Consider the following 12,165-nt stretch of genomic DNA (forward strand, 5'->3'; position numbering starts at 1 on the left):
AGAGAATATCTTGAAATTGAATATGTCTAACGACTGACTGCCGGGGCCAGCATGATCACCAAACTTAAACCCGATCGAACATGTGGGGATGCTCTTGGGTGTCGCATTATTATTATTATTATTATTATTACTACTTAGCCATATGGTGCAAGGAAGCCTGAGGCTTATGCTGCACCAGCCAAAAAAAAAAAAAAAAAATTCCCGAGTTATCCTGAGAGAGAGAGAGAGAGAGAGAGAGAGAGAGAGAGAGAGAGAGAGAGAGAGAGAGAGAGAGAGAGAGAGAGAGAGAGAGAGAGGGGAATCACCAAGAAATTGCAGGGCAACAACCAACTCCTCGGTCATTGGTGAACTAAAGTCTACGCTGGTGGAAGAATGGAATTTGTTGCCACGGAATGATATAGACATTCTTATATCGAGCATGATTCGTTCCTGTTTAGCCGTTGTAGGACATCATACGCCGTACTGATGTCACGTGACCATATTTTCGAGCAGCTTGTATCGATTTCTGTAATGTGATCTTTTTGGCAATTTTATGCATCCATTACAAATGTTCGTTATACCTGTCGGAAGTTTCTCTCTGTCTCCTCATTTCATTGGCATTCTATGGTACCCCACCATGCCAATTTCGTCTCGCTTCATCGCAAGCTGCACGAGTTACACCACGTTTTCTACTTGTTCTGTTAATTTTTTCGAACAGTGTAGTTATGCGTGTGACTAAACTCCGGAACTACGTGTAACTAATATCCGGAAGCTCCATAATGTAAAAGATATAAAAATGTGATATCTTTGCGTTTACCACATCAGTTAACAATAATTGTCCTTCACAACCTACGACAAGTGGAAAACCTTTAGGCTGAATTCGATGAAGATGGGAGGAAAAGTCATTTTTACACCGTGCTTAAGTTAATAGGTCCGTTCAAGAGATTTCGCTCTCCCCCATCACAAAACTCGAGTTTTTTTTTTTTTTTTTATCCTGTAAAGCAAGCAAACGGACTCTCATTTACAGGCAGCCAATGCTGCAACTGCTTGGGTATTGGTTGTTGAAGTTAAAGAATTTTAAAACGCCTCAGCAACTTGGGCCAAAATCCGTCGTATATATAATATGCCTGTAAATATCGTGTGTTGTGTAGTCGATTTGCTGTTTTCTGAACGAAAAACTGTAGTTTCCCGAAAAAAGTTCCTGGCGTCATAAACGGGATTCGAACCCATCCTCCCACGCGGTTTGGGAGGATGAATATCATACCAATACCCACGACGGCAAACTGTTTTGGAATGAAAAATAATACAAACATAAATACTGTAGATTTTTTTTTTTATTGGGAAATTTATATTGTTAAGAGATTTTATTTCATAGTGGTAGAGGTCGCACTAACGAAGTGCCTCTTTGCTGTTGTAGCAGTGGCGTTCGTGCGAAGAAAGTGTAGTGCGCGGATTTAAAGGGCGACACAAATTAGGAGATTAAAAGAATCTTTCAGTTTTTTAATATCTAAAAGAAAAATAGAAGTGCACTCAAATATGTTATTTGCCCTTTTTATTATTTTTAAAAATATTGTGTTTCTTAAAATGTGAAATCAAGCTAAATTTGTCTTCTTCCGCGACGTCAGCAGAATACTCTGTCGACTTCGGTATGTCGGCTGCGTTTAAACAGTGTAGTGTATGTCTAGTAATGCAAAGGAGTTTTTGTTGCTAGTGATCGTTGTGATTATATTCGATTTGTCTTTCACCGATTGATGTAGAATTGCAATATAGTGGTCTGTAATGAAGAATGGATATCTTTACATCTTAAAATAGACTTTATAATGGATGTCTTTAGTTTAATAGGTATGTTTTTGTTGTGTACTTTAAAACGTGCATACACTTCCACAAAAACATTACTCATGTCACTTACCCAGTCTTTTATTATCCGGTTTGTTTTCTAAAGATTTACAGAGAAGAATTTTTTTTTGTGTATGAAAAAAAAAAAAAGAAAAAAAGATTCTTCTGTTGTCAAGTATTGAATTAGAAAACAAATAAGAGTATTAGGAATGCGTTGCTGTTTGTTTTAATGTGCGTTTAGTATGCTGTGTATAGTTATAAGCTCTGTTGTTTTCTTGTCCGAATTTCTATTTGCTTTTGATGTCTCTATGTATCCTGTAAATCGCGAGTACAATCTGTTTAAGAAGCTACACAGTTTCTCAAAGGATATTCCCTTTTAGATTTTTTTATTTCCTGAGATATATGGGATATTTTAACTGTATAAATAATTTAGGCATATTTAGATTTTTTCAAAGTTCATATAACAGAAGCTCCCCAAAGGTATTCATTTGAGCATGTTTCACTTTTAAGGATCATCAGTGCACATTTTGTTTCAATAATGTACAATTACTTTTTTGTCATTAGCCCTTTTGGTGATTTTTAAATTCCCCTCAAGATATCTCATATTTCAGTTCAAAATGTAGCTATGAATTCTGTTAAATATAATTATGCTATTTTAAATATAGTTAAGAATTAAGATGCGTAGAAGGACACTGTTTTATGCATTCATAAAATTGCTACATTCCTTAAATTATTTATGGAAAGGAAAAGGCAGTGATTCCATTTCAGTCACAGTGTAGAGAAATGCCCTTGATAATATTATACAAGTTGCCCAAATATACTGTATATGTAATTGAATACTGTATTCTGATTTTAAGTTTGCTAATCAGTGTCACATTTGTTTATATATCTTGATTAAAATCAATTTAATTGCAGTTTATTGTAACTTTGATCTATTTTTTTGTAATTATTGTCGACAATTTTGTTAACAGTTATTTTAATAAAGCATGAATTTGGGTATGTTATTTAAAGCTAAGAAATTCATAAAAATTACAGTAGGTCACAATTTAATTTTAACCTTATATTTAATCATATATAATGTTCATGTAGTTATACCATTTCTTACCAGTTTTCATTCGCAGTTTGCACTTTTCTTTTCCTCCTTGGTTTTGAACACTCAATAGATATTCCATGTTGTCATCCCCTTCATTGCATACGCAAAAATGGCATAAGTCAGCAGGACTGTACTGTGGTTTCCTTTGGCCCTGCTGCATGCCCAGTTTTAGTGAACCCTGCCTTTTATTATTATTGTTTTAACTATTTATTAAATGTCCCCCCCCCCCTTCCCTGGTTGATGTAATTTGTATTACATATACAGTACATTCCTTTCTTGCACGCCGCTGGCAACAAACACAGTAATAAATATAGTCTGTTTATAATGCAATGTTTGTATTTATCATGCTAGTTAATAGAATTATATATATATATATGTGTGTGGAAGAAAGAAAATCAGTATAATAAACATCGGCAAGGCCATTACCTACCACTTGTTGCAGAAACAATTAGAATATAAAATGTCAGTCGTATGAGAATATGCCATACGATTGGCATATTCTTATTTTATATTTTAATTACTGTATATAATTAAAACAAATTTCGAACAAACAGTTTAAGATAAAAAGGTGAAGGCCTATAAATGAAGAATGATATTATGTGAAGTAAATTTAACAGAACTGATTAATATCAGCAAATAAACGATTAAACGTAATGCTCAGACTATGAGGTAATGTTTTCCTATTGGAAAATATGGAGAATTACATAAAGAAAAAAGGGAGTAATGCTATGCACATTAGAAAGAGAAGTTGGAAAATAGGCTAGTTAATGCTGAAAGAAAGGTATGAGTGCCCTGGGAAACCCTTAAAAAAACTAATTAATAAAATAACTAAATATTATTACTAAAATTATTGCTAATTAATATATATATATATATTGAAAGTGTATAGGAGAAGGCTGTTACTGTATCCCTGGTCCATAATACCAACTTGATTTCCTTTTTTCTTCCCCATCATGGTTCATTTTCTTATATATATATATATATATATATATATATATGGATCACATCTTGAAAGCAAGCAAGAAAAAAAAAGTTGTAATGTATTTGCGTGCTTCTGTTAGACATAACCAGACTTAATACGCATATTTTATTTAAGATATTAATCTATTATTTAATACTTGCTAAGCAAATACTTGCTAAGCTTATTTCTTAAGCCAAACTTTTAATTGTAAATTCAGTGTGATTGGTTTTTTGCTAAACTTTTTTTCTTTTTTTTTTTTTTTAAATATCAAAGCAATAAATTTTTTAAAGATAGCCAATGTCAAACTTTGAATGGACCTTTTATTACATTTCGAGAAAATTATAGTTGATTTAGAAGAAACTGACTTGCTAATGGAGTGTTTTACTTTTATTCTACATTTTGTTATTATATTTTTCTTTCTCTTCTTTTATAGTTCTTTTATATGGGGAAGGATGTTTTTTGGTTGTTTGCCATGAAAATTAATTGTTATAATAACCACTCTTTTACCACGTGAAATAATAATAGTGTATTAAGCTTAATACCCAAACCACTATATATTTAAGGTGATGTTTCAGGCAACTTACTGCTGCCTATCACACACTATACATTGGCTATTAGGAGGAGAAAATATAAAAAAAGTTACAATTTGGGAACATTTGTAATTAATTATTTAATGTGAATTTTAGGGTTGTAAGGAATGCAAGCTAAGGAATTTTTATGGTTAAAAATTACATTAGGGTTACAGGGGTTGTACTATGGATTGAGGTAAAAACATCTGAATACATAAATTGAATTCTTACCTACTGTGGCTCCTGCTTGCTGATGCTACCAAAATCTGTTGTGCATACTGGCAAGAGGTGCTGCCTGTAATGTAACTGTTTGGCAGTACCCTCTTGCCACTTTGCACAGCAGGTTTTGGTAGCATTGGCAAGAAGGAACCAGACAATAGGTAAGAATTTAATTTTTATGTATGTGTATTCGGATGTATTTACCTTGTCCATAGTATAATCCTGTGTCATGTCTGCAATACCAGGGTATGTGCCCATCCACTGATGATAGTTCAATAGCCTTGAAACGGTGCCATCTGGGTGGTGGTGTTCACTGAGAATAAGTTGTTTGTTGTTGTTTATTTGGTTGTGGTTTTTAGTTGTGTTGTTGTTTTAGTTTTTATGTTGTGGTTTTTAGGAGCATTAGCAACTAAGGCCGTATTGCTCTGGGAATATGCGGTGGTCATTCCTGACCTTTCTGCATCCTCCGTATTTGGTGGTCATGGGCTCGAACCCCAGTCTAATCAAGAAGCATATGCTATGCACTGCTGCTCCTGCCCACCTGGCTACGGAGGCAGCCTTTGAAAATAAGTAACAATAAGCTTCTCTATTAGTGAAGAGTTACTTATTCGAGGTAGTGCAATATCATGGCAACTCGTTGTGAAGGCAGAGCATAATATGAGAAACAGAGCAAATGATGCCTACTACAACAACTACTTCATAGTTTCTTATCTACACCGATATTATATAGTTAGATAATTTTGTAAATATTGCAAAGGAGTGCATAATCCTTTTGTTTTCATCACATTTCTACTGCATACAATAACTATTAATTTTAATCATTTCAAAAATTATAATCAAAATACCATCCCAAAAAATGGGAAGTTTTTTTTTTTTGGCTGATGCTGAATAAGCTTGCTTTCTTGCATCATGTGCTAATGCTAAAGTGTAATTTATTACTTTAAATCTTCCCAGCATAATTATATTTTCTGTTGTGGCAGGTTCTCATTCATTTTAGGGCACATTAAAAGGAGCTTGAGCACAGTCCACTTCCAGAAACATCTCTTTCAAAATTTTAGCGATCACCATAAGAGGTACTGCTTAAGGTTCCTGCACCGTAGACTAATTTTCCATTACATTTTTTATAATTTGACAATTAAGTTAGTAAATCCATTTCTATTTCAAAGTGGGGTACCTGTCACACATTTCCTTTTCTGGGAACAGCTTTTATCATACATTTCAAATCCAAAGAATGGCCATTACCACCCATTTCTGTTATATTGTAAAATTATAGTCAAAGTTCCCAGGATTGTTAATAGGTGATTTTGAGTTGAACATGTTACAGGAACGTGTATACCATTCTTGAACATTACAAAGCTATGAAATTACATGAATTCATAAGCATTCTTGATTTTCATACTTAAAATAGGTGAAACAATGTGTCAACATAATTAGGTAATGTTTAGTGTTAGTATACTAAAAATGGCATATGATACAAGGAATCAAGTTTATACAGCATCAGCCAAAAACCTTCCCCGATAACCTGTCCAACTCCTTTTCCCAATAATATATCTAGTTCTTTCTTCAATATATTCAAACTACAGGCATACCTCGAATAACGAATAGGATGCGTTCCACGAAATTACTTTGTTAAGCGAAACTTCGTTTTCAGAGGTAAAAATACTATGGCCAGAATAGGGATACGTTCCTACGTAAAGAAAATGAAAAGCTTTTTTTTCGAACAAAGAAAAGTTTTATTAAATAAACAGTCAACTTACATACAAAGTGAAATCACATTTTAAAATATGAGTCTAAAGTTGATTGCTTATGTTTTTTTTTCTCTTTCATTTAACAATTGCCTATACGGAGTTATTGCATTTAACACTGATCGCTTAACAATAAAACTTCTTCCTAAATCAGGATCATTTTCACTAAAAAAATTTAAAACGTTTTCAATGTCATTTAAGCACCTTTTTTAAATGTTTGGTTGTTAACACTTTTTCGGCAGGAACTTCTTTAACTTCGTCTTCATTATCTTTGTCTTCGTTGCTAACAAGGTTTTCTAAATCTTACACTGAAAAACCATCATCTTCTGCATTCAATAAATTTCTAACATCCTCTTCGTTGACATTTTCGAAACCTATTGATTGAGCCATCTGGATAACTTCATTTCTAATTTCTTGGATGTTATTTTCTTCTTCTAGTACAACTTTTGGCCATATTTTGCGCCAAACTCCATTTAAGCATTTCTTAGTGACTTCTTTCCAAGAACTATCAATGTTTTCAATTGCGTTTTTAATGGTGTAGTTTTTCCAGAAAGTTTTAACTGTCATTTCCTCTTTATCCTCTAGTTCGGTTAAATTGCTTAATGTTCGACGCAGATAATAAGCTTTAAATGATGCTATTACTCCTTTATCCAGTGGTTGAATCAGAGAAGTTGTGTTTGCTGGAAGAAACACAACTTTGACAGGAATGCATGTGTCCAACGTGTTAAGATCAGTAGGATGTCCCGGAGCATTGTCTAACAACAAAAGAGCTTTTTCTTCAAAGTTGTTTTTTTGACAATACCGTTTTACTTCAGGAAAAAAGTGGTTAACAAACCAATCAGTAAATAACTCCTTGGTAACCCACGCTTTTCTATTTGCTTTCCATATTACAAAGGTAAATTCATTTTTATGTTACCTTTTAATGCCCTCGGATTTTCTGAATGGTAAATTAATAACAATTTTAATTTATAATCGCCAGAGGCATTTGATCCAAAGAGTAACGTTAAATGGTCTTTGGCTGCTTTGAACCCAGCAGCTGATTTTTCTTCAATAGAAATGAAGCTTTTTGTTGGTAGCCGTTTCCAGAACAAACCGCTTTCGTCAACATTGAACACCAAATTTGGTGGAAAATTTTCACGTTCAATTATTTCCTTTAGTTTTTCTGGAAACTTCTCCTGTTAATTTTACACTATGAATCCTGGCGGGCCAGGATTCATAGTGTAAAATTAACAGGAGAATTAACAGGAATTAAACTGGAATATTTTTTTTATGTTAAATGGGGCTTGAAATTGCGTACTTCGTTATATCGAAGCTTCGTTATCAGAGGTAACGTTAACCGAGGTATGCCTGTACTTACTTCCACACACCAGATGGAAATGTTTGTTCCAATAAACTTTAGATTAAATTTGTGCCCACGTGTGTGTGTGTGTGTGTGTGTGTGTGTGTGTGTGTGTGTGTGTGTGTGTGTGTGTGTGTGTGTGTGTGTGTGTGTGTGTGTGTGTGTGTGTGTGTGTTATCTGGGCTAGAGTATGGATGCCATCAACATTTAGCTAATTCAATCCATTGAGGGCCTTAAAGATCTCAGTTGAATCTCCCTGCAGGTACTTAGTTTCGGCATTAGCAGTGGAAAATTATGCAAGAAAGCAAGCTTATACAGTATCAGCCAAAAAAAAAAAAAAAAATGAGGAAAAAAAAAAAACACTACACCTCCCATTTCACCTATTCATTCCCTCCAGTATTTTATCTAGTTCTTCCTTGAATTTATTTAAACTATCAACTTCCATGAAAACAGATGGAAGTTTGTTCCAACAATCAACCACCTGTTGGCTAAACACAAACTTCTGCAACTGTCCTTCCTCAATTTGAATTCGTGCCCCCTCGTGTGTGGTCTGAGCAAGAGGAAGAATCTCATTAGCATTAAACTTGCTCAATCCCTTCAAAGCCTTAAACACCTCAATTAGATCACCTTGCAGGTGATCTAATTGAGGTGTTTAAGGCTTAGATCACCTTGCAGGTGATCTACAGTTGCTGCAATTTGCAGAACTGAATCCTTTCTTGGTAAGATCACCCCTTTGTTCTGTTCACCAATCTCATTGCCCTTCTCTGTACCCATTCCAACAGAACCACATTCTTCCTAAAACAATGAGGCCTCCACACCTGTATGCAGTACTCAAGATGAGGCCTCACCATTGCCTTATGCAATGGGATAATCACCATCTTATCTCTGCTAGCAAAATTCCAATATATCATGGACAAAATCCATGAGCTATCCTGGCAGCATATCTGCATGGTTCAGAGAACTTCTTATCTGACTGCATAATTATCCTCAGGTCTTTTTCATTTTCCATTACTCTGAGTGTAGTACCATACAGTTGGTATGTTACCTGGTATTACTGCTATGCATATGCAGTACTTTGCATTTATCAACGTTAAACTTCAATTGCCATTTCTCATCCTATCTGCCTAACGTTTCTAGATCCTGATGCAGTAGTATACTATCATTAGTCATACCACCCTGCCAACCTTTGTATCATCTGCAAACTTGGATATTAAGCCGATATGCCTTTGTCGATATCATTGCTAAATACTGAAAATAACAGTGGACTCAGCACTGAACCCTGGGGAAGTCCGGTCCTTGAGGTTGTCACAGACATTCTCTCAGATATGTCAGACAAGCTGTACTTGCTACCCGGGAGTCTAAAACGCTGATGGAACTAATATTTGGGTGACACTCAAGTCAAGTGTACCCAATTTCGGCAAAGTCCGGACGGTCTGGGACAGCCAAATCCTCTCTTTGTACCGTCACGATGGTGGGACTGTTAGTAATCCTGGGTGTAACCTCCATGCACATGCACACTGTGGGTGACCACCCAGGTGTGAACCAACGTAAGCAGGGGTTGAGGTGTGGCGCCCACACCACACTACCCCTCTGTGTTACCAGGCAATACTAGGTGGTAGATGACTCTCATCAACTGGTGCAATACCACTACTTTGCTTATTGGAGGCTTGAAGTGCCGGAACCCATGTTTAGTCTCCAGTTCCGGTCAACCCTTCCTCATCTCTTCCATCATCCAGTATGATTGATGACTTTTTGAGGTTATGATGGACATCATGGTGAGATCCAATCTTCCTTATATTTCGAGGGTACAGCTCTAAAACATTGTTTCCAGGCCTGCCGCTAGTTAGTACACCGGACCATACCTATTGGTAACTCTTTAGGAGGCTTCAGGATCAGCTAGTGTATAATCTTGCTACCTCTGCTCTGCCAGATAGTGACTGGAGGGAGTCTGAGTAGTGTGTATGTGGGGGGCATTGTCGAGGCCACGTTATGTCAAGGATGGGTATATTCTTACCATGTGTACGCCATATCCAAAAATTTCATTACTTCATATAGCATGTTCCCCCCCACGTTTTCTTATTATTGAATACAGCACAAATTGTCATACTAATAGAGTAAGCTTATCTGCGAAAAGATCTAAACCTCCCAAACACTTTCTAGTTCATTTCAAAATATACGTGGTCTCAATTCTAATCTCAACGATGTCCATTTCCAGTAATCACTTGGAGCTCTTTGACTTCCTTTTTTTGCAACTTGACTTTCTCCAGTCCAATTTTCCTTGGTGATTTTAATGTTCACAAATCCAGCTGGCTTCTGTTTTCTAGTCACACCGACCCAACTGGTCGAGATGCCGAGGTTTTTGCAATTTTTAATGACCTTCCTAACCATGCAGCCAGCACGCTTGATCTTTTTCTCACAAACAACCCTTCTAAGTACACGGTCGAAGTGAGTGGTCCTTTAGGTACCTCAGATCACAACTCGGTGATTCTCTTCTCCGATGGAGCCTTTATCTCAAAAAAATACGAGGCTATTACCAACTTCGTTTGGCATTACAAGAATGCAAAATGGGATGACATGCGCGATTTCTTGTTTTCTTTTCCTTGGTCGGATTACTGTTTCAAAACTTCTGATGTCAACGTTTGCTCAGATAATGTCAGTGAAACTATTCTTGTAGGAATGGAATCTTTTATTCCACACTCCACTTTAAAATCCCGTCTTTTTATCCAAACCTTGGTTTTCCAATAAATGTGCTAAGGCTGTTCAAGAGAAGAATGTTGCATATCGTAATTGACTTGTTTCCAATGCTTCTGATTCATTTTCTGCCTATACCAAAACTTGCAACAATTGTAAAATAGTCATCCAAACTAAATTTTGAACAGGCTAAGAGTAGAAAACTTGCTTCTTGCCCTAATGGTAGCTGAGCATTCTGGTCTTTTGCCAAAGCTATTGGCCTCAACTTTTGCACATCTCTGCTCCTGCCTCTCTCAAAACTAGATGGTTCTGTTGTAACTTCAGCCAAGGATAAAGCTGACCTGCTAGCATCCCATTTTTCTTCCAACTCTTGTATTAATGATCTTGGTAAAACACCTCCCACCATTCCGAACACGTTCCATTCAGTGTCTCCTGTGGTCTTCCATCAAAAGGATGCCAGAAGGATTTTGATGAATCTCGGTGCTAAGAAAGCTCCAGCTTCAGATGATATTTCTCGAATTGTTCTCAAAACCTGTGCTCCTGAACTTACTCCTATTCTTTGCCGCCTTTTTTCACTTTCTTATTCCAAAGGTGTTTTTCCTTCTGCTTGGAAATTTGCTCATATCCAGCCAGTTCCTAAAAAGGGTGACCAATCCCTCCCATCCAATTATCGTCCCATTGCAATTACTTCTACTCTTTCTAAAGTAATGGAGAAATCAATTAACAAGCCAACTCTTAAACTGCCTAGAAAACTTCCGTCTGATCAATGATCAACAGTATGGATTCTGCCAGTTTCAATCCACTCGTGATATTCTGGCTTATGTTACCCATTTATGGACTAATTCAATGGAAAGGTTCGGTGAAACACAAGTAGTTGCTCTTGACATCTCAAAGGCTTTTGATCATGTTTGGCATAAAGGTCTTCTAAACAAGCTTCCATCTTATGGTTTGCCAACTGTTATTTGTAATTGGTTATCCAGTTTTCTCTCTGACTGCTCACTGATGGTAGATGGCTCTCTGTCTTCTAACTTCTCCACTAATGCTGGTGTCCCCCAAGGTTCAGTTCTTTTCCCTACTCTTTTCCTCTTGTATATTAATGACCTTCTTCCATTGACTGGAAATCCTATCCAGGTTTTGCCAATGATAGCACTTTCTATTTTGAAAAACCTTGCCCTGCTCAATCAGCTTCAACTTCTCGAATATCCGCTACCAATTCCTTAAATGCCGATCTCCAGGTAATTCTCCAGTTGGGCAAAGACAACTTAATTGATTTCAATAATTCTAAAACTGCCTTGTCTTATATCTCACAAAAAGGATTCTTCTGCTCCTATGCTTATCTTTGATGACACTTCAATTTCTAGGCAAAATGATATATCTCTTTTGGGGATTACCCTGACTTCTTATCTCTTGGCACAAGCACATTACAAATATTGCTTCTTCTGCATCTAAAAAACTTGGTTTTCTCTTTCTCTCTTGATGTTACTTTTCTTCCAAACAGCTGTTCACTCTGTACAAATCGCAAATCTGCCCTACCATGGATTATTGTTCCTACATCTGGGGCGGTGCCCCCAAAAACCTCTCTCAGGCTTCTAGATTCCATTCAGAAGATGGCAGTTAGGTTAATTAATGACTCCTCTCTAACAGAGTCTCTCCACTCTCTGTCTCATAGACATACTGTTTCTGTTGCATGCCTTTTCTACAGATACTTCCATGGGCACTGTTCTTCTGAATTG

At 36.3% G+C, this 12,165-nt stretch overlaps 1 protein-coding gene across 1 annotated transcript in view; it reads left to right on the plus strand.

The window, feature by feature from the left end:
• Positions 1-1,635: 1,635 nt before the first annotated feature.
• LOC150090085 (uncharacterized) overlaps positions 1,636-12,165 on the plus strand; it is a 460,543-nt gene continuing 450,013 nt past the window's right edge. The window contains exon 1 of the mRNA XM_090389755.1: positions 1,636-1,821. The gene's annotated coding sequence lies outside the window, so the exon portion shown is untranslated. The remainder of the gene's footprint in view (positions 1,822-12,165) is intronic.

Source organism: Mastigoproctus giganteus, chromosome 2, assembly GCF_048544385.1.
Source record: "Mastigoproctus giganteus isolate SK-2022 chromosome 2, ASM4854438v1, whole genome shotgun sequence".
NCBI classification, from domain to species: Eukaryota; Metazoa; Arthropoda; class Arachnida; order Uropygi; family Thelyphonidae; genus Mastigoproctus; species Mastigoproctus giganteus.